Source organism: Mobula birostris, chromosome 5 (genome assembly GCF_030028105.1).
Source record: "Mobula birostris isolate sMobBir1 chromosome 5, sMobBir1.hap1, whole genome shotgun sequence".
Classification (NCBI taxonomy): Eukaryota; Metazoa; Chordata; class Chondrichthyes; order Myliobatiformes; family Myliobatidae; genus Mobula; species Mobula birostris.
In genome coordinates this window covers 197,061,469-197,085,663 of record NC_092374.1, presented here as the reverse complement: position 1 = coordinate 197,085,663, position 24,195 = coordinate 197,061,469, and the positions used below count along the sequence as shown (strand labels likewise).

Sequence of the window (24,195 nt, the reverse complement as noted above, 5' to 3'; positions counted from 1 at the left end):
TCATCAAGTTCCCTCTCATTGGTGAATACCAAAGAGAAGTATTCATTAGGGGCCTCGCTCACTTCCACAGCCTCCAGGCACATCTTCCCACCTTTATCTCTAATCAGTCCTACCTTCACTCCTGTCAGCCTTTTTTTCTTCACATAATTGAAGAATGCCTTGGGGTTTTCCTTTACCCTACTTGCCAAGGCCTTCTCATGCCCCCTTCTTGCTCTTCTCAGCCTCTTCTTAAGCTCCTTTCTTGCTTCCCTATATTCCTCAATAGACCCATCTGATCCCTGCTTCCTAAACCTCATGTATGCTGCCTTCTTCCACCTGACTAGATTTTCCACCTCACTTGTCAGCCATGGTTCCTTCATCCTCTTTATCTTCCTCACCGGGACAAATTTATCCCTAACATCCTGCAAGAGATCTCTAAACATGACCACATGTCCATAGTACATTTCCCTGCAAAAACATCATCCCAATTCACACCCCCAAGTTCTAGCCTTATAGCCTCATAATTTCCCCTTCCCCAATTAAAAAAATTCCTGTCCTCTCTGATTCTATCCTTTTCCATGATAATGCTAAAGGCCAGGGAGTGGTGGTCACTGTCCCCCAGATGCTCACCCACAGAGATCTGTGATCTGACCCGGTTCATTACCTAGTACTAGATCTAGTATGGCATTCCCCCTAGTCGGCCTGTCCACATACTGTGACAGGAATCCATCCTGGACACACTTAACAAACTCTGCCCCATCTGAATCCTTGGAACTAATCAGGTGCTAATCAATATTAGGGAAGTTAAAGTCACCCATGATAACAACCCTGTTATTTTTGCACCTTTCCAAAATCTGCCTCCCAATCTGCTCCTCTGTATCTCTGCTGCTACCAGGGAACCTATAGAATACCCCCAACAGAGTATCTGCTCCCTTCCTGTTCCTGACTTCCACCCATACTGACTCAAAAGAGGATCCTGCTACATTACCCACCCTTTCTGTAGCTGTAATAGTATCCCTGACCAGTAATGCCACCCCTCCTCCCCTTTTTCCGCCCTCTCTATCCCTTTTAAAGCACTGAAATCCGGGAATATTGAGAATCCATTCCTGCCCTGGTGTCAGCCAAGTCTCTGTAATGGTCACTACATCATAATTCCATGTATGTATCCAAGCTCTCAGTTCATCAACTTTGTCGAGATCCTTCATCTGAAAACTGTCTCGCTTTTCAGGAATTGTCCCTTTCAGTCCTGTCTTGCAATGAACCAGCCTCTTCTCTCTGTTTCTTTAATACTCCGACCTGTTTACTGTGTTTCTGATCCCACCCTGATGTAGAAATGGCTGCCATTCCTTCCCGTTGAACACTTGCAGCAATATCATGTTCGTTCAACACACACAAAATGCTGGAGGAACTCAGCAGGCTAGGGAGCATCTGTAGAGACGAGTACAGTCATTATTTCGGGCCGAATCGCTACAGCAGGACCGTTCATCACTGAGAATGGCGCGTGTAGTGGACAGTCTCGGTACTGCAGGGACTCAGCAGCTCCCCGAAAGCGAAACCATTCTGAACCAGGAAGTACCGGGCGTTAACATGGCTTCGAAACGACAGGACGAGAGTTTTACTGAGGAGGTAATTTGTCCCATCTGCCTGGATTTCTTCACCGAACCTGTCACTCTGGAATGTGGACACAACTTCTGTCGCTCCTGTATCACACAGTGTTGGGAAAGACAGGAGAGAAACTCCTGTCCGGAATGTAGAGAGGAGATTGCAGACCGCACCCTAAAGGTCAATCGGGCCTTGGCAAATCTGTCTGAGAAAGCTCGAAAACTAAACCTGAATCCGAAAGGGAAGGAAAATAAACTTTACTGCGAGGAACATGAGGAAGAGCTGAAGCTGTTTTGTGAGACGGACAAGACACTGATCTGCCTGATCTGTAGAGATGCGCGGGAACACAAGTCCCACAACTTCATGCCGGTTAAAGAAGCCGTTCAAGTCTACAAGGTAAAAACAAATCACTTTCGCTCGCCTGTTTCTGTTGTACCATGTATTGTGTCCAATCCATTCACTCTTTAATTCCCAGGATCGGGTTAGATCTTCCTTCGACTCTCTCACAAAGAACAAAGCAGACTTTGAGGAAATGGAGCAGCAACAGAAGGAGAAGATTTCCGGAGTACGGGTGAGGCTTCTGAGTTGAATTTCTGACGTTATCCCCTTTAGTGTAGAATAGCTGAATATTTCAGCTCCAGTGGCCTGGGCTCAATCTGACATCTGGTACTGTCTGTGTGGAGTTTGCATGTTCTCCCTGTGATCACGACAGTTTCAGTCACATCCCAGGGACAAATTGGTTAAATGGTTAATTGGTTCCTGGAATTAACCCCATTGACTTCTTCAAAGACGGCACCGGTGAACCTCAGCAATGTTCTGCGGGCTGCTGACAAAACTAAATGTATATTTTCTAAATTGCCTCTCACTGCAAACTGTAGTCTGTAATTTCCTTTTAAGCAACGCACTTTTCAAATGTTTTAATTAATTTGCAATTTTTCTGTCTTCTGAAGCACTCTGCCGACATAGCTGTCAAACACGCAATTACGGCACGTTTAAGTGGATGAAGGTTAAATTTCTCACTTTTCACCCTTAAGCCATAACTTCTGGTTGTATTCCCATCCAACCTGAGTGGAAAAAGCCTCCTTGCATTTACCCTACCTATACATCTCATAATTTAATTAGGAGCCTTGCTTCATCTTTCCTGTAGATAGGTAACCAAAATTGCACACAGTACTCCAAATTATGCCACAACAATGTCTTCTACAACTTCAACATAACATCCCATCTCCTGCACTCAAATCATTTATTTATGAAGGTGAACGTGCCAAAAGCTTTCATTGGATCTTATCTACCTGGGACACTACTTTCAACGAATTATGGGGTTGTATTCCCAGATCCCTTTGTTCTACCACGCTCCTCAGTGTCCAACATTCACCATGTTGGACCTACCCTGGTTGGTCCAACTGAGGAGTAAAACCTCACACTTATCTGCATTAGGTTCCAGCTGCCATTTTCAGCACGTTTCCCAGCTAATGCAGGCCCCTCTGCAAGCCATGATAGTCAGTATTTTATTCTGACAGGTGCATACAGATTTTGTACTCTCAAAATTTTCCTTCTGAAGGCCTCCCATTTTCCAAGTACAGCTTTGCTGGAAAACAGACTGTCCGAATCCACACTTGCCTGATCATTCTGATCCCATCAAAACTGGCCTTTATCCAATTCTGAATCTGAACCTGCAGACCAGACATACCTCTTTGCATATTTACTTTGAAAATAATGGCTTTGTGTTCAAATGATCCGAAGTGTTCCCCGACACAAACTTCTGTCACCTGCCCTGTCTGATTCCCTAACTGCAGATCCAGAATCACACGCTCTCTTGACAGGACTTCTGCATACTAATGAAAGAAACTCAATTGAATACATTTGACAAACTGTCCTTTTACAGTATGGGATTCCTAGACAATATGTGGAAAGTTAAAATCACCTGCTGCAACAACCTTGTGTTTCTTGCAACAAATCTCTTTACAAATTTGTTCCTGTAAATCCCCCCCTCAGTATCCCCATTGACACAGTCATACCTTTCTAATGTCTCAGTTCCATCCTTAACACCTCACTAGCTGAGTTCCCTAGTCTGTCCTGACGGACCACTGCCGTGACATGTTCACTGATTAGGAATGCCACCCGTCCTTTAATCCCTCCCGCTCTGTCATGTCTAAAACAACAGAACTCCGGAATACCGAACTGCCAGTCCTGTCCCTCCTGCAACCGTCTCACTAATGGTGACAAAGTCATAATTCCTTGTGTTGATCCACGTCCTGAGCTCATCCACCTTTCCTACGATACTTCTTGCATCGAAATATACACAGCTCAAGACACTCATCACACAATGTTCAAAATTTTGATTTCTGACTTTGTCTGAGATCTTACCAGACATCTGCCTCCACAAAGTTCCTACTAACTGTTCTGGCACTCTGGTTCCAACCTCCCTGCAACTTTAGTTTAAATCCCACCATGCAGCATTAAAAGACCTTCCCACTAGGAGATTAGTAACTCACCAGTTCAGGTGCAAACCACCCCTTCTGTACAGGTCCCACCTTCCATGGAAAAGAGCCCAATGTCTAAAAATCTTTTTCCCTCCCTCTTACACCAACTCCTTAGCCATGTGTTAAACTGTATAATCTTCCTATTTCTGGCCTCACTAGCACGTGGCATGGGGATTCCTGAGGTCACAACCCTGGAGGTCCCACCCTTTCAGTTAGCACCTAACTCCCTGAGCTCCCTTTGTAGAATCTCGTCATTCATCCTACCCACATCATTGGTACTGACATGAACAACTTCTGGCTGTTCATCCTCCCACAAGAATGCTGAGGACTCTATCTGAGATGTCCCAGGCCCTGGTATCCGAGCAGGAACTTACTATCTGGGAATCTCGTTCTCACCCACAGACCCTCCTGTCCGTTCCCCTAACTGACAAATCCCCTATCACCACAGCGTGCTTCTTGTCCTTCCTTCCCTTCTGAGTCACAGAGCCAGACTCAATGCCAGAGACCCGACCACTATGACTTTCCTCTGTTAGGTCAAGAGCCCACCAACCCCAGCAGTGTCCAAAGTGATATACCTGTTGTTGATGGGGATGGCCACAGGGATACTCTGCAGTGGCTCCGTAAAACCTTTCCCCTTCCTGACTGCCACCCAGTTTCCTGTGTCCTGCACCTTGGGTGTATCTACCTCTCTACATGTCCAATCTATCACCCATTCAGCCTCCCAAATGATTGCAATTAGCAAACAGGCAACAGCTGATCCTGATGACTTTCAACTAATTGTCAGGGACTTCAATCAGGCTTGTTTGAAGAAGACTCTGCCTAGTTATCATCAGCATATCACATGCAGCCCCAGGGGACCCAATACTCTTGCCCACTGTCACACTATGATGAGGAAAGCTTCCCTACCGCATGCCTAGACCGCATTTCAGGAAATCTGATCACTTGGCCACCCTCCTCCGACCTGCATCCAGGTGGAGGGTGAAGAGCAAGACTCCAGAGATGAGGACAACACTGAGGTAGTTGTGCGAGGCTGAGGAGCGGCTGCAGGTTTGCTAAAGTCGGTAGACTGGGCCGTGTTCAAAGACTCAACAGACAGTCAAATTGAATAAATCACGGCTATCACAGTCTCTAAATAATTCAGAATTTTCCCTAACCAGAAACCTGGATGAATCAGATGAGTAACATTCTGGTCTGACAAGTTACAAGCTTCAGTGGCTGAGATGGGAGAGACTGCACACACAACAACTGTTGCCCGGGTGCTTCACCAGTCGCAGCTTTATGGGAGAGTGGCAAAGTGAAAGCCACTGTGGGGGGAAAAAACTCACATGAAATCTCCCCTTGAGTTTGCCAGAAGGTATGTGGGAGGCTCTGAAGTCAGCTGGAAGGAGGCTCTGAAGTCAGCTGGAAGAAGGCTCTACGGTCTGACAAAATGAAAATCGAGCTTTTTTGCCATCAGACTATACGCTATGTTTGGTGTAAGCCGAACACCACCCATCATCAAAAACACACCATCGCTACTGTGAAACATGGTGGTGGCTGCATCATGCTGTGGGGATGCTTCACTGCAGCAGGCCCTGGAAGGCTTGTGAAGGTAGAGGGTAAAATGAGTGCAGCAAGATACACAGAAGTCCAAGGGGAAATCCTGATACAGTCTGCAAGAGAAGTGCGACTTGGGATAAGGTTTGTTTTCCAGTGAGAGAATGGCTCCAAGCAGAAAGTCAAAGCTACACAGGAATGGCTTAAAAGAACAATGTCCAGGATTGGCCAAGTCAGAGTCCAGTCCTCAATCCAACTGAGAATTCATTGCTGGACTTGAAAAGGGCTGTTCACTCACGATCCTCATGCAATCTGACAGAGCCTGAGTACTTTTTTAAAGAAGAAAGGGGAAAAATTGCAGTGTCCAGATGTGCAAAGCTGATAGAGACCTGTACGCACAGACTCGAGGCTGTAATTGCTGCCAAAGGTACATCTACTAAATACTGACTTGAAGGAGATGAATACTTATGCAATCAATGATTTTGTGTTCTATATTTATAATTAATTTAGATCACTTTGTATGGATCTGTTTTCACTTTGACACAAAGAAATCTTTTTCTGTTGCATAGTGTCAAAAAAAGCCAAATTAAATCCACTGTTGAAAAACAATAAAACATGAAAACTTCCAAGGGGGGTGAATACCTTTTATTGGCACTGTACATCAGAATGCTCTTCGTTGACTACAGCTCGGCCCCTCAAATCTAATCAATAAGATTCATGTCCTAAGTCTCAATATCTCCTTGGCAACTGGATCCTCATTTTTCAGACCGCAGTCAATTCAGATTGGTAAAATCATCTCCACTATTTCCCTCAGCACAGGAACACCACAACGTTACGTGTCAGCCCCCTGCTCTACTCACATTATGACTGGAAGGTGAAGTGCAAATCCAGTGCCATAGTTAAGTTTGCTGATAACACCACAGTCATTGGCCAAATGAAGGGTGCTGACAAATCAGGATATTGGAGAGACATGGAAAATATGGCTGAGTGGTGTCATAACAACAACCTCTCACTCAATGTCGGCAAGACCAAGGAGGTTATTGACTTCAGCAGGATGAAACTGTAGGTCCATAAGCCAGTCCTCATTGGTGTATCAGAGGAGGAGAGGGTCAGCAACATTAAATTCCTACGTGTTATCATTTCAGAAGATCTGTCCGAGTTCCAGCACGTTAGTGGCATGACAAAGAAATCTCGGCAGCACCTCTACTTTCCTAGAAGTTTGTGAATATTCGGCATGACGTCCAGAACTGTGACAAATTTCGATAGATGTGTGGAAGAGACTATATTTACAGGTTGCATCGTGACCTGGTATGTAAATGCCAATGCCTTTGCGCAGTAAAACCTACAATAAAGTGGACATGACCCAGTCTATCACAGGTAAAGCCCTCCCCACCATTGAGCACATCGACTTGGAGCATTGTCACAGGAAAACAGCATCCTTCATCATCGACCCAAATCGTCTAGGCTATGCTCTCATCTCGCAGCTGCCATTGGGAATAAGGTACAGGAACTTCAGATCCAGCACCACCAGGTTCAGGATCAATTACAACTGAAACATCAGGCTCCTGAACCAGTGGGGATAACTTCACTCACCCCGTCACTGAACGGTTCCCACTGAACTGGACTCATGATCAATAACACTTCATCTCACATTCTCTATATTGTTTATTTATTATGATGGATTTTTTTGTCTTTCTTCTTGTATTTGGACATTTGTTGCTTTTTCTTTACACATTGATGGGTGCAGTCCTTCATTGATTCAATTGTGTTTCTTGTATTTAACGTGACTGCCTGCAGGAAAAGGAATCTCAGAGTTGTACACGGTGATACATCTGTACTTTGGTAATAAACAAAACAATATAGTAAATTAATCTTCCCCTTTCACTTGACAGAAACAATCACACATCCTTCAGTCCCATGTCACATCACAGTTTGCTGAACTGCACCAGATTCTCACTGAGAAAGAGCAGCGCATACTCAGAGATCTCAGGGAAGAAGAGGAGAGGATCCTAAATCCAATGGAGAAAAATCTTCGAGAGATTCAAAAGAATTTAAATTCTATTCAGGAGGAGATCTCAAGGTTACAGGAACAGATGGATCAAAAAGAGAGTGTGATATTTCTCAAGGTGAGAGATTATATTTCTCTTTGCTTTTGTAAAAGTAGACAAAACTGTGATCAATACATTTGAAGTAACTGTGACATTTACAGTTGGTTGTAAACTGATTTACGACAGAGAAATGTTTCAGAAGTTCAGGACTGTTGTCCCAAAACTGGACTTCCAGAATATCGGTATGTCACTGGACCATCTGCAATCTTCTTCTGAATGAGTTACTCTGAAGATAACACTGAACTGGTGATTGTTTCCTCAGTTCCCATATCAAACATCCCTGAAACTTACATTAATATCCAGTTCCAGTCACACACTGTGAGTGTGTCTGGTGCCGTGGGTGTGAGGGTCTCTCTGTCAATCAGTGAGAGTAAAGGATCAATTCCAGAATGTGACCCATACATCAGATTTATCATCAATAGGTAAATGCACTTTCCATTAGATTAGAGAATTAAGGGAAACCTACACTGTTTTTACATTTTCAGAAATACTCCTGGTCATTTACCATGTGGTTCTGTGTTGTTGGTACATGCGTGTGACTGTAGGAATGTGAATTTACAACATCTTGTAATGATTTGGATGAAATTCAGGATGAGGACTGTCAGTTTCAGTCTGTTCAGATTTGTGTTTTATTTATTTCAGGAGGAAACTCGTCAGAAGAGGAGGTAGGATCTACTCTTTGCTGAATCTCTGTGTGGATTTGTAAACTAGTTCACCATTGCAGTTTGTAACCAACAATTTTATATTTGCAGAATTAGTGATGATGTCCAGCAATTGTCAGTGACAGATGGTGCTCTTCCAGTTGAAAAATTTGATCACCCTTATTTGTTGAACTCAGCGTTGAGAGAAACACTTGATGACATTAATCGAGGTAAAACTTACACTGATCAATTTGTCCTTGTTTACGAGACACAAGTCATTAGAATTAGAAGCAAAGATTGTCTGTAACAATGGGCTGAAGAGGATCTATTCAATCCTACCTGCTGGGAAACATCAGTGTCACATGGTCAGCTAGAGATGTCTGACCCCTGAACACACCGACACAGGGGCACAATACAACCAATACACGGGACTGTTAGATGTCCCACTGCATCCTGGACCCGTTCAGACTGTACAAACCCGACAGGACACAAGTGTGAATCCTGCCACATAATCTGGGGAATTAATATTTATTTAATGACATTATAGGGAATAAAGGGCAGGCACTGTAGTGTAGTGGTTAGTGCAAAGTTATTCCAGCTCTGGGTGCCAGATTTCGAGTTCAATTCCAGCGCCGTATGTAAGGATTTGTATGTTGTCTCCTTGACCGCATGGGTTTCCTCCCACCATCTAAAGATGTAGCAGTTGGTAAGTTAGTTGGGCATTGAAAGTTGTCCTGTGATTAGACTCGAGTCAAATAGGTGGGTTGTTGCTCAGTGTGGCTCGTTGGGCTGGAAGGGCTTGTTCCATACTGTACCTCTAAATGAAATAAAGCTTGTATCAGTGTGGTGTCCAGTATTGTCAGAAAGACACACACGAGACCCTCGTGAACCACTGACCCTGTCTGACCTGTCTGTGACTGCAGACTCAGGTCTGCCCCCTGCTGGACTCACGAGTCTCACTGTTGTTATCAAACCACCACATTGAATCATTATCAGACTGAGCCCAGACACACCAACCAGTATTGACCACGGTCAAGATTTCACCAGCACCTCCTCTTTTGTAATGTGATATGTTCCAAAATGTAATTTGCTGAACTTATTTTCCTCAATTGCTTGGATTCCGTGACATCCCTGGGAAATGCAGATAAGAAATATCAATTTAAAACCTCTTCGTTCTGCAAAGACTCCAGATTGTTCCTTAAAGAGACCAATCCTTTCATGAGCTACTCTTTCATTTAATTTACATATCGAACCCCTTAAAACTGTCCTTTACCTCAATGCCGGAGTAATCACATGTTCACTTTCTGCCCTTAAATTTCCCTCATCCGTACACTCCTCTGTCTCTGAAACTCCTCAGGTCAGAGAGCTGTGACCAGGCGTTTCTCAGAGTTCAATCCTCCCTTGTTCACTCTTTGTGACCAGAGCCTTCACGATGTATTTTCTCAGTTCCCTCAGTAACCTGGTCACACTGTGTCTGTGCTGACCATCAGACCAAATTAAACTAATTCCACCTGCCTGCCCACGTTCCACATCCCTCCATTCCCTGCCTGTTCATCTGTCTGTTGAATCACCTCTTAAACATTGCTGTTGTATCCATTTCCCCAATACTCCTATTTATTTAACCTGGTGTTCAACAGACATGTTTCATGTCTCCACTTTATCCCATTGTGAAGCACTTTGACTTACATCGTTTGTATGAAAAGTGCTCAGTAAATTAATTCTTCTTATTATTATTCTACTTCTATTTTTCTCTCAGTTCAAGCTGGTAAAGCCTGAGGAATGGGCACAGCCAAGCACACTAATTTCTCAATTGCTAGGAACTTTTGACTATTCTAGTGGTGTTTAGTATTGTGGCCTTCTCAAGATTTACAGAAATATTCCTGTGTGGGTCTAATTTGTTAATGCTATTATCTGGTGACTTTGGGATGATACCAGTTGTAGACATTACCAATAGTAATAAATGATAATGTATTTATTATTATTATTATTATTGATACTCCAAATCCGAAAACAAGCATTTGGAAGAACTCAGCAGGTCAGGAAGAGTCTGCAGAGACAAAGAGATGGTCAAAGTTTCAGGTGGAGACCCTGCATCAGAGTCCTGCCTCTCTGGTCTCTTGTGAGACCAAGTGAGACCTCACCAAGGTATCAATAGCTGCAACAGGACTTGCCAACTTCCACACTCAATGCCCTGACTGGTGAAGACAAGCTTGTCCTACACCTTCCTGACCACACTCTGCACTTGTGTTGCCCCTTGAGGGAACTGTGCTCTTGGACCTCACTGCTCCAGGTTAAACTCCATCAGCCACTTCTCCATCCAGATCTCCAACTGAACCTTGTCCTACTGTATCCTTCAACAATCTTCTTGCTATCCACAACTCCACCAAATTTGTGCCAATTCAAGTGTGCAGGCCACATATATCACTCACCAACAGAATTACCAGCAGTGAACTCTGTGAAATATCTCTGTTCACAGACCTCCAGACAGAATAACACTCCTCCACCACAGTCCTCTGTCTTCTGTGGCCAAGCCAATTGTGAATCCAATCGACATTCCTGTTTAGTAATATGGATACGTTGCAAGACATAGCGACACATTTGTCTTAATTCCCAATCTCCCATAGCTGTCTCCATGGGAAGTACATGAAATGCCTCTCCCATCTCCTGTGACTCCAGATATCAATGACCACATTGATCCTGAATGGGCTGAACCCCTGGATCAGGACTGAGAGTGGAATGTGGGTGATGGGGTGGTGGAGGTGGGTTTGTGGCAAAGGGGACAAAGATCTTCTCTTTCCATCTGCATTAACAGTTCATCCACACGCTTCTCACCACTGGCCCATCTGGTTCTGGTTCCATCTGCCATTCTTCTCTCTCCTAATAGTTCCCATTATCACCTCCTTCACTGATAATGTTCCATCACACTCTCTCCTTGCTCTATCTCCCTCTCATTTTATGCTAGGTCTCCCCTCTCCACTCTCAGTCCTGATGTAGGGGTTTGACCCGAAACGTCGACAGTCCCTTTTCTCCCACAGATACTGCTCGACCCACTGCGTTCCTCCAGCAGATTATGTGAGGCCCGATAATTCGATATATTTAAGGTAGATTTAGAGAATCTTTTGAAAGATTGAGAGATTGAGGTTTTGGGGAACTGGTACAGAAGAAGAATTGATGCCGGTATCGATTAGTCACTGTCACATTGAATGAAGGGTCTGTTCCTGTGCTGTACTGTTCTATGTTCTCTGTTCAGACGAATGAGAGGAGATATCAGGGAAACACAAAATTCTTCCCGGGTTCAACAGACAGGATGCAGGGAGGATGTTTCCCTTGTCTGAGGAGTTGAGGGTCAGGGGTCACTGTCTCAGGATGGTGAACCCTCAGAGGATGGTGTGTCTGGAATTCTCTGCACCGGAGGCTGTGGGGTCTCAGTCATTCAGTTCATTTAGAGTCACAGAGTCAGTGTCTTACAGCACAGAAACAGGCCCTTCAACCCATCAACTCATCCCATTGGCTGGCATTAGGTCAGTCTCCTTTTCTGTCTTGTGCACTGCAGTGTCTGTCTGAGTGTCTCTTAAACACAGTGATTGTATCTGATTCCATCACCTCCTCTGGCAGCAAGTTCCAACATCAACCACTCACTGTTCAAATAAACTCACCTTAAACTCCTTCCTCCCACCTCAGACATGTGACCTCTTGTATTTGATCCCCCTCCTGTGGGAAGAAGATTTCAACTATCTGCTCCGTCTGTGCCCCGGTTTTAATGGATTGTTGGGAATAGACTAACAGAGTTGTTAATGTTTTGGGTGGATAATTAGGGAATTGGTAAGGGAGTATGGTCTTGTCGATTTGCAGATTAACCCAACAGTAGCCTGGCCAGGAGTTCAAATTTGGATATTTCCAGATGTGGAAATAGATTTGTCATTACTGGGGATAGACAGGGTCTTGTGGGTGATGAGGTGGTGTCTGGTCATTTATGGCAGCAGTATTTTGCCCTTTTTGCCTATTTTCACCGATGGATCTAAAGACCCAGTCAGTAATGGGTGGGGTCTGTGATATTTATCCCCTGGTTTAGTGTCGAGCTGGGGAAAAGGCTGACAGGTGGATTATCTGTCTATACAGCAGAAGTTATGGCCATTATCATTAGTTTGATGCTGCTGCATGGGCAACAGCCGGTTCTTCAGATCTTCCCACACAGGCTTGCACCCTGGAGAGGACACAGTCCACCAGAGGAGCAAAACCATGTTCCCCTGGGATTGATGGCTGCCTATGAGTTCAGGGGAGGGGCCATTTGGGAAGGAATAAGAGGGAAGACGCTTGGTTGGTGAGATTGAGGTTGGGACACACAGATTTTCACTCCACTTTGGTGCTTGTTGGTAAGTATGGGAATGAGTCATGTGATTTTTTTTAAGGTATCAGAGACAGTGGAACATGAGATCATGATGTGCCACAGATATTTGGTAAACGTAGGAAGCTGTTTAATCAATTATTGTGTAGATCTGTGGTGCCCAGGCTGCAGGATATTCTGGCATCTGAAGCAGGGATTGATATGTCATGTAGGATCCTGGTGAAGTTTTTAATTAAAAGAGGTTTGTGGGGCAGGACCTGACTCCTGTGACAGCTCCTATCATACTCCAGTCCAGTAGGTGGCGGTAATGCACCTTCCTGACCGGTGCGAGCTGCCATTAGCACAAAAGTCAGTGGAAGAAGAAGGTTCGGTGCTCAGTTGTCAGCTGGACTCTGGATTCTCGTCTCAGTCTCGTATCGTGTATCGATTCTCGTCTCGGATACTCCAGCACCTGGGTCCTTACCGTCCTCGCCTCGGACTCTTGTCACCATATGTGTATCATCAGTAGGTACGGGTGAGGGGCCAGAAGACTGGAGGGTGACTATTGGTGAACATTTACTGAAGATTGACTGTTGGGAAAAGCCTGGGAAGTAGAGACCGGTGAGCGTAACGTCAGTGGTGGGTACATTAATGGAGGGGATTCTGAGAGACAGGATCGACATTCATTTGGAAAGGCAAGGACTAATCAGGGATACCCAGTGTGGCTTTCTGCATGGATGAAGAAGACCGATGATGGAAAAGCAGGAGACATTGTCTACATGGACTTTAATGAGATATTTGTAAAGGTAGTTTATGGTAGAATATTCCAGAGAATTAGATCACATGGGCTACACTACCATCTGGCCAATTGGATACAGAGCTGCCTGGGTTGTGACCTGTGTCCAGTGGTGTACAGCAGGGTTGGGCACTGGGTCCACTGTTTTCATCATTCATATGAATGATTTGGAAGTGGGAGTAGGTGACATGTTCTGTATGTTTGTGGAGGACTCTATATTGTTGGACATTGAGGACTGGAGGACTTCATAGTCATAGTCATAGTCATACTTTATTAATCCCGGGGGAAATTGGTTTTTGTTACAGTTGCACCATAAATAATAAATAGTAATAGAACCATAACTAGTTAAATAGTAATATGTAAATTATGCCAGTAAATTATGAAATAAGTCCAGGAGCAGCCTATTGGCTCAGGGTGTCTGACCCTCCAAGGGAGGAGTTGTAAAGTTTGATGGCCACAGGCAGGAATGGCTCCCTATGATGCTCTGTGCTGCATCTCGGTGGAATGAGTCTCTGGCTGAATGTACTCCTGTGCCCACCCAGTACATTATGTAGTGGATGGGAGACATTGACCAAGATGGCATGCAACTTTGACAGCATCCTCTTTTCAGGCACCACCGTCAGAGAGTCCAGTTCCATCCCAACAACATCACTGGCCTTATGAATGAGTTTGTTGATTCTGTTGGTGTCTGCGACCCTCAGCCCGCTGCCCCAGCACACAACAGCAAACATGATAGCACTGGCCACCACAAACTCGTAGAACATCCTCAGCATCGTCCGGCAGATGTTAAAGGACCTCAGTCTCCTCAGGAAATAGAGATGGCTCTGACCCTTCTTGTAGACAGCCTCAGTGTCCTTAGACCAGTCCAGTTTATTGTCAATTCGTATCCCCAGGTATTTGTAATCCTCCACCATGTCCACACTGACCCCCTGGATGGAAACAAGGGTCACCAGTACTTTAGCTCTCTTCAGGTCAACCACCAGCTCCTTAGTCTTTTTCACATTAGGCTGCAGATAATTCTGCTCACACCATGTGACAAAGTTTCCTAACGTAGCCCTGTACTCAACCTCATCTCCCTTGCTGATGCATCCAACTATGGCAGAGTCATCCGAAAACTTCTGAAGATGACAAGACTCTGTGCAGTAGTTGAAGTTCTTGGGTTATAAGGAGAGGCTGGATAGGCTGGGAATTTTCCCTGGAGCTTAGGAGGCAGCCAGAGGAAGTGCAGAAGTGGGTGCTGTTATATATTCTTAAATAGAATGGAACTGGTTCATGGATAGGAAAGGGTTAAAGCAATGATGGGCAAATGGGACTAGCTCGCTGAAACAAGTTGGTCAGCACGAGTGAATTCGGCCGAACAGCCTGCCTTACCTCCTCTTTGAATGCCTCCAGTATTCACTCACCCCATCCTCATCTAACTCCAGTGTTGCTCCCCTCCTTCCTCATAAACATTTCCACTGGTTATCTTCCTTTTTCCTTTCTCTTGTTGAGTTGGCTTGCAGGTACAACAGGTTGTTAAGAAGGGAAACAGAATGTTGGCCTTCATTGCTAGAGGGATTGAATTCAAGAGCAGGGAGGTCATGTTGCAACTATACAGGGTACTGGTGAGGCCGCACCTGGAGTACTGCGTGCAGCTCTGGTCTCCATACTTGAGGAAGGATATACTGGCTTTGGAGGCAGTGCAGAGGAGGTTCACCAGGTTGATTGCAGAGATGAAGGGGTTAACCTATGAGGAGAGATTGAGTGCCTGGGATCATACTCTTTGGAATTCAGAAGAATGAGAGGGGATCTTATAAAAACATACAAAATTTTGAAAGGGACAGATAAGATAGAAGTAGGAAAGTTGTTTCCATTGGTAGGTGAGACTAGAACTCCGGGACATTGCCTCAAGATTCAGGGGAGAAGAGTTAGGATGGGGATGAGGAGAAACTGTTTTTCCCAGAGAGTGGTAAATCTGTGGAATTCTCTACCCAGGGAAGCAGTTGAGGCTTCTTCACTAAATATATTTAAGATACAGTTAGATAGATTTTTACATAGTAGGGGAATTAAGGGTTATGGGGAAAAGGCAGGTAGTTTACGGACAGATCAGCCATGATCTTATTGAATGGCGGACAGGCTCGATGGGCCGAATGGCTTACTCCGGCTCCCATTTCTTATGTGAAACATCCACAGTCCATCTCCCTCCACATATGCTGCTTAAACCACTGAGTTCCTTCAGATTTTGTGTGTTTTGAGCGAATAAACTCCGCTCTCCATCCCAGAGGAAAAACCTCGGGAACGTTTTAGTTGTCCATCCGCTGTAAAACCTTGGGAAAGGGTCCGGTCGGCCACCCGACTATGCCTGAGGCCCAGCGGCCTCTCCTCCGGTCCCGGGGCCGCGCTGCCCGAGTCTGCCCCCGATCCCCGGGGACTCTCTAATTCTCTGCTTCTCCCCCCAGTCTCTGTCACCCTGGATGTGGAAACGGCGCATCCGCTGCTCGAGGTGTCTGAGGATCGGAAGAGTGTAAGACGGACCGGGACACGGAGGAATCTCCCTGACACCGGGAAGAGGTTCACAGTCCGGCTTTGTGTGCTGGGATCGGAGGGATTCACATCGGGGAGACATTACTGGGAGGTGGAGGTGACGGGGAATCGGGAGTGGGATCTGGGAGTCGTCGCAGAGTCTGTGGAGAGGAAGGGATGGTTCACACCGAGTCCGGAGACCGGATTCTGGATCATCGGGCGGTTTGATGACGAGATGGAGGTTTTCACCTCCCCAGAGTCCCGTCTCCCTGCCGGTCCCATCCCCGGGAGGGTGGGAGTTTATCTCCGTTACCAGTCCGGGACAGTTTCATTTTACAACGCGGAGACCAAGTCCCATCTCCACACCTTCACTGGGAATAAATTCACGGAGAAACTTTATCCTTCATTCGCGACTGGGAATGAAAACGAGTGGCTGAGAATCTGCTCCGGTTCCGCTCCGGGTCTGTAAACGGGTCGGGTCCCGGGACCGGCATCAGGAGTAAGTCAGTGTAAATATAAATGTGCAGAGAGTGAAATAAACACGATGTGAGAATTATCGATCCATTAATTTTAACTCGTTCACCGCAACCGTCAACGGAACAGAAACACTGCGGATTCAGCAGCAGCCGCGGGCGGCGGGTCCTGAGCTCCCCGGCTCCCCGGCTCCCCCGGGTGCTAAAGTCCACCGGGACTGACAGGGTAACTGGGACAAATGGTGGTGGTGCTGACTGGAAGAGGGAGGTCAGCATGAATCTTGGAAAGACGGGACATGTAGCGGTGGTACAAAACGCCGGACTGTCAGGGTCCAGGACATCTCGGATCGAGTCGTCAGCATTCTCAAGTGAGAGGGTGAGCAGCCAGAAGCCGTGGTCCATGTCGGTACCAGTGACCTGGGTCGAGCGAGTGACAGCTTCTGGTCTGGGAGTTCTGTACCGAGTTAAAGGGCTGGACCTTCAGGGTTGTAATCTCAGAATTGCTCCCTGTGCCATGTGCTAGTGAGAACTGGGAAGATTATACAGTTTAACACGTGGCTGAGGATTTGGTGTAGGGAGGAGGGTATAAATTTTTGGATCATTGTTCTCTCTTCCAGGGGAGGTGGGACCTGTACCACAGAGACTGTCTGCACCTGAACTGGAAGGGGATTCATATGCTTGTGGGAAAGTTTGTTAATGCTGCATGGTGAGGTTTAAACTGGAGTTTCAGGGGGATGGGAACCAGAGTGCCAGAACAGTTAGTGGAGAAGTTGTTGAGACAGATATTGGTAAGACCTCAGAGCAAGTCAGGAATCAAAATGTTGAGCATGGTGTAACTAGTATCTGAGCTGTGTAAATATCAATAAAAGAAGTACCGTAGGAAAAGGGGATGAGCTCAGGACATGGATCAACACCTGGAATGATGATATTGTGGTGCTCTGGGAGGGGTGTGGTCGACTGCTGCTGTGAAATAAGAAAGGTCTGACCACATTAATGGGATTATATTACAGACCAGCCAACCATCCTGGGGATTTAGAGGAACAAATTTGTAAAGAGATCACAGACTGTAGCAACAAACATAAGATTGTTAAAGTAAGTGATTTTAACTTTCTACATATTGACTGGGAATCCCACATATTGACTGGTTACCAGATGATTGGAGGAGAGCCAATGTTGTTCCACTGTTTAAAAAAGGCTCCAAACAAAAACCAGGAAATTATTGATGTCAGTTGTGGGAAAGTTATTGGAAGGTATTCTAAGGGACTGGATGTATAAATTTTGAGAGACATGGACTGATTAAGGATAGTCAGCATAACTTTGTCTGTGGTCGATCATGTCTAACCAATCTTACAGTTTTTTAATGAAGTTCCCAGGAAAGTGGATGAAGGCAAGGCAGTTGACGTTGACTACATAGGCTTTAGCAAGGCACTTCACAAGGTCCTGCATGAGAGGTTGGTCAAGGAGGATCAGTCGCTCAGCATTCAAGATGGGGTAGTAAATTGGATTAGACATTGGCTTTGTGGGAGAAGCCAGAGAGTGGTAGTAGATGGTTAGATGGTTGCCTCTCTAACTGGAGACCTGTGACTAGTGGTGCGCCACAGGGATTGGTGTTGGGTCCCTTGATGTTTGTCATCGATATCAATGGTCTGGATGATAATATGGTCACTGGATCAGTAAATTTGTGAATGACACTGAGATTGGGGGTGTAGTGGACAGTGAGGGCTCTGCATCAGCTAGAGAAATGGGCTGAACAATGGCAGATGGAATTTAATGTCGACAAGTGTGAGGACAACCGGGGTAGCTCTTACACAGTGGATGGTCGGACACTGAGCAGTGTGGTATGTTACGTACCCCGTAATGGGTTAAAACAACCAGCAGAAATGGAACACAACTGGAGTCTGGTTTTGCTGTTAACAAATGCTATTTATTAGTAACTACGTAATAAAGTAACATAAAACCAGATAAATCAAGCAGGTTAACAAAAGTTATACATTTATAGGTCTGTAAATATCAAACCCCAAACTTCTTTAAACTTAGGATGGTATTTGATACAGTCTTTCGATGGGAGGTAAATGAAGTCAGTTCAGTTTGTGAAATTGAGTTGAGTCGAATTGAGGAGAGAGAGAGAGGTGTTGTACACAAGTGTGCCGATGCCATCGACCCTTCCGTGGTTCTCCGACTCCTTTAAGGTCACCGACTGTGACCACACTAAAGGGACCGTCTTCACGTGGTAAATCGATCAACCCAGGCAAGGGTTAAACACACTGATAGCTTTCCACCAGTCACCCCCTTACACACACTGATAGTCACAGATTGACTCTTCTTAATCGATCCTCAGCCCCACCTTTGTGGGCACTTAAAAGTTCAGTAGCATCTGCGTGTATTCTCCCGTGTGTCTACTAAAGAGATAATTACGGTGGTTTAAATACTGGTGCACGAAACACCAGCTGTCCATCATGTAGCTCCTCCCTTCTGTCACCATAGCAACTCACGAGCTGCTCGATGTCTCTCTCTCTCTGAAACAGCGACACACTCTCTCTCTGTTTAAAGGCACAGTCCATAATGAATAATCCTTAGGATTCCGTCACAGGTAGAACAAAGTGATCTGGGAATATAGGCCCATAATTTGTAAAAAGTAACGTCACAGGTAGATAGGGTCATAAAGAAAGCTTTTGGCACATTGACCTATCGAAATCCTGTATTGAGTACGGGAGATGGGATTTGATGTTGAAGATGTGTATGACATTGGTGAGGCCTAATCTAGAGTATTGTGTGCAGTTTTGGTTACCTGCTTACAGGAGAGATGTAAACAAGGTTGAAAGGGTACAGGGAAAAATGACAAGGATGTTGCCGGGTCTGGAGGACCTGAGTTATAAGGAAAGATAGATTAGGTTAGGACTGTACTCGGTAGAATGTGAACAATTGAGAGGAGATTTGATAGGGGTATACAACATTGTGAGTGCTTGTCACTCTCACTTTCAGCTTCCACCACTGGCTAGCAGTTTTGTGAAAAGGAGAGCTGAGTGTGTAAGTCTCCCGACACGCCCTGGTGCTCGTGAGCCAGAGCCCCAGATATGGGTAAATATCCCCATTGCCTTGTGAGCAGCCTCGGGAGAGACGGAAGCTACGGGAATAAACCCAGACAGCAAATCCAGAGTGGAGCCCCTAAGGCAGCTGGACATCATTGAACATCCTTCCGGCAGATCCGACAACCAAGCTGGTGCCAAACAAGCTTCATAAGCTTTCCTTTGGACCACACTAGTGAGAGTGAGAGGGGGATTTTGATGACTGGACATCTCAGGGTCTCCATACCTTCTGCCTCGGCTTGTTATGATGATCATCATCACCCATTGTCCTTCGAGACAGATGGATGCCAACACCAATCGATGGGCTGAATGCAAGCAGGCTTTTTCCACTGAGGTGAGTAGGACTATAATCAGAGATCCTGGGTCAGGGTGAAAGGTGAAAAGTTTAAGGGGAACACGAGGGAAACTTCTTCACTCAGAGGGTCATAGGAGTGCGGAGGAGCTGCCAGCACATGGTCTATGTGAGCCCGATTTCAATGTTTAAGAGAAGTTTGGATTGTTACATGGATGGAGGAGTATGGCGGGCTATGGTCCCGGTGCAGGTCAATGGGAATAGGCAGCTTAAATGGTTTTGGCAGGAACTAGATGGGCTCAAGGGCCTGTTACTGTGCTGTACTTGTCTGTGACTCTGTCTATGGAGGGAAGTAGATAGTTGATGTTTTGTCTCGAAGCCCCCCATCCGGACTGAAAGGAAGAGCGGAGACAGTCAGCATGGAAAGGTGGGAGGAAGGGTGGAGTGAGAGCTGGCAACTGATCCAGAGAGGAAGGGGTGGAGTGTGGAAATGTGTCAGAAACTGGGAGGTGAGAGGTGGGAGGGACAAAGATGATGAAATCTGGTAGGAGAGGGAAGTGGAGCCTGGAATAAAAGGAGGAAGGTGATCAGGAGTGTGTGGGTGATGGGCAGATGGACAGGATGAGGGAGGAGGGTAAAGAGATAGGGTGATGGGGACAGGTGGATCAGGAGGAGAGAGAAAACTAAAAAGGAAAAAAAAGACGGGTGGAACGGCTACTGAAAGTCTGAGAATTCCATGTTCACATCACCGGAGGTCCATGAGCCAGTACTCGTCAGAGGATCAGGAGTGGAGAGGGTCGATAACTTTAAATTCCCTGGTGTCACTATCTCAGAGGACTTGTCCTGGACCCATCACATAAATTTTATTGTGAAGAAAGCAGGACAGCGCCTTAACATCCTCGAGAGTCTGTGGAGGTTTGGCATGTCATCAAAAACCTTGGCAAACTTCTATAGATGTGAGGTGGGAAGTGCTGACTGGCCACATTACAGCCTGGTTTGGGAACACCACTGCCTCTGGGTGGAAAATCCTACAAAAGGTAGTGGCTTCAGCCCAGTACATCACGGGTAAAACCCTCCCAACCACTGAGCACATCTACATGAAACACTGCCGTAGAAAAGCAGCATCCACCATCAGAGATCCTCCCCACCCAGGCCATGCTCCTTTCTCACTGTTGCCACAGAAGGTACACACGCCTCAGGACTTGTTCAAGAACAGTTACTACCCCTCAACCATCAGACTCTTGAACAAAAGAAGAAGATTACACTCAAGGACTCCGTTATTTTGTTATTTCATGGTCATTATTTATATTTGCAGAGTTTGTTTACTGTTTACAGTTCCTGATGTTTACAGTTTATAGTTAACATCAGGAATTGTAAACAGTTGACTATTAATTTGTTCAGTATACCCACAGAAAAGGAATCTCAGGGTGTATGTGGTGACATATGTGTACTCTGATAACAAATTTTGCTTTGAATTTTGAACATTGAACCAGTTTGCAGGCTGCCCTGTGGAGCGTGAGGAGCTGTTCCTCTCATTTAGGAGACAAATTGATCCGGGATCCCAACCGGCTTCCACATGGAATCAGTTATTCTGTCTGCAATTATCTTACCCCAGGAAATGCAGTGAAAGGAACAGCCGGTTGGTCAGGATCCACGTGGACAACGTTCTGGAATTCATTGAAATGCTGCCTGACACTCTGTGGTTTTCAAGTAATTTTTGTTCATTTTTAGTTTTTAAACCTTCTGATTCAAACGAACAAACAAACAAACAACAACAACAGCAAAATGATCTTTCCTTACAGGAGAGATACTGGCTCGGATAGAGGAATGGCTGACAGGCAGGAGGCAGCGTGGGAATAAAGGGGGCATTTTTTGGTTGGCTGCCCGTGACTAGTGGTGTCCTCAGGGATCAGTACTGGGACTGCGACTTTTCACATTGTTTGTCATTGATTTAGATAATGGAATTGATGGCCTTGTGGCAAAGTTTGCAGATGATATGAAGATGGGTTGATGGGTAGATAGTGCTGAGGAAGCAATGTGATTGCAGCAGGATTTAGACAAATTTGAAGAATTGGCAAAAAAGTGGCAGGTGAAATAAAGTGTTGGGAAACATATGGAAATGCATTTTTGTTAAAAGAACAATAGTGTGGACCAAAATGTGGAGATGATTCAAACATCAGAGGCGCAGAGGGACTTGGGAGTCCTCATGCAAGACGGCCAGAAGGTTAATTTACAGGTTGAGTGTTTGGTAAAGAAGGCAAATACAAAGTTGGCATTCATTTCAAGGGGAATAGAATATAAAAACAAGGAGATAATGCTGAGGCTTTATAAGACACTAGTTAGGCCACACTTGGAATTTTGCCAATAGCTTTGGGCCCCATATCTCAGAAAAGATGTGTTGTCATTGGAGAGAATCTGGAGGTGGTTCACAAGGATAATTCCAGGAATAAAAGGGTTAACATATGAGGAGCGTTCAGCAGCTTTGCCTGTACTCACTGGAATTTAGAAGAATGCAGGGTCATCTCATTGAAACCTACCGAATGTTGGAAGGACTAAATAGGATGGATGTGGAGAAGGATGTTTCCTGTGCTGGGGATATCCAGAACTAGAGGGCACGGCCTCCAACTTGAGGGGCGACCTTTTAGAACAGAGGTAAGGAGGATTTTCCTTAGCCAGAGAGTAGTGAATCTGTGGGTTTCTCTGCACAGACTGCATGGAGGCCCAGTCCATGGGTATATTTTAGGTGGAAATTGATTGTTTCTTGATCAGTCAGGGCATCAAGGGATATGGTGAGAAGGCAGGTGTTTGGGGTTGAGTGGGATCCGGAGTCAGTATGAAGGAATGGTGGAGCAGACTCGATAGTTTGAATCGCCTAATTCTGCTCCTCTGTCTTACGGTCTTGTGGTCTATCTGTCACAAAACATTCTGCAGATGCTGGAAACCCTGAGAATCTCAAACAAAGTGCTGGAGGAACTCAGTGGGTCAGGCAGCATTAAATAAAAGGAATAAACAGTCAATATTTTGCGCCGAGAACGTTCATCGGGACTCGAAAGAAAGCAGCAGAAGCCAAAATTAGATGGGGGAGGGTAAGGATCGGTGAGGCGGGGGTGGGAGCATGAAGGGAGAAGCTGGGAGGTGAGAGGTGGGAAAGGTGAGGGGCTGAAGAGAATCTGATGTTGAGGAGATGGACCCAGAATAAAGGGAAGGATGAAGGTTCCAGAGGGAGGTGATAGACCGGTGAGGAGAAGAGAAGGGGTGGCAGTTGAACCAGAATGGGGAATGCAAAAAGAGAGGGGGAAGGGGATGAGTTACCGGAAATTGGAAAAATAAATGTTCATGTCATCAGGTCGGAGCAACCGAAACGGAATATCAGGTGTTTCTCCTCCGACTTGAGTGTGTCCTCATCGTAGTAGCAGAGGAAACCCTGGGCCGACATATCAGAATGGGAATGGGAAGAGGAATTGAAATGGGTGGCCAGCGGGAAATCCTGCCCTTCGTGGCGGATGGTGATGTTAAACTTGATTCTGTTCCAGGTGAGTTGGAGCATTTTCCTGCAGTACCGGTTACCAACAGCAGGTGGCGACCCTCGCCGTGAGCTGATGTTATGGCCGCTCGCTGCCTCCATTGTCTGGTTGAAAGCGGTACTGCCATGAACGGAACTTCCAAACATTTATCAGGTGGATTGGTGCTCCTGAATTCAGAGCGTTAACGACGGATGACTGAGGTTGAGGGTCACGGAGTGGTGTACCCCTTTCTCCTCTCACCCCTCCTCGATCTGATCTTCAACTTCATTGCTTTCCACCCACTCACACTCGAGCCCTGTGAACCTCACTGTGAGCAGAAAGGCCCCCCACCAGGGAGTGAGGGGTCAAAGATCTTCACACACTGTTCCCCGGTGTGGGTTTCTTTCTGCCCCTCCTTCACGCGGTGTTCCAGAGCCTTATTCAGTCCATCCGTCACTCAGCCTCACTCACATGATCATTTGGGACACCAGTCACCTGAGCAAGGATTGAGTGAGACATTTGGGTGGGAAGGAGAGGCCAATGTAGGGGTCACAGGGAGCTACCACGTAGCAAAGGGAGTGGTGGGCAAGTGTTGGAGGCATGAGATCTGAGAAAGAGCGCACAGGAGGTAAGGGGCAGGGGAATTCCTGGAGGAGAGGACGTGAGGGATTTTTATTTTATTTATTTATTAAGAAAACACAGAATAGGCCCTTCTGGCCCCTTGCACCATGCCACCCAATTTAATCCTCATCAAATCATGGGACAATTTACAATTACCTCTTACCTTGCCAACTGGTACGTCTTTGGTCAGTAGGAGGAAACCTGAGGTCTTATTGGGGAGAAGGCAGAAGATTGGAGCTGAGAAGGAAA

The 24,195-nt window shown here is 45.8% G+C and overlaps 1 pseudogene; it reads left to right on the top strand.

The window, feature by feature from the left end:
- The first annotated feature begins 1,552 nt into the window (after window positions 1–1,552).
- LOC140198220 (zinc-binding protein A33-like) lies at window positions 1,553–24,104 on the top strand (annotated as a pseudogene).
- The last annotated feature ends 91 nt before the right edge of the window (window positions 24,105–24,195 follow it).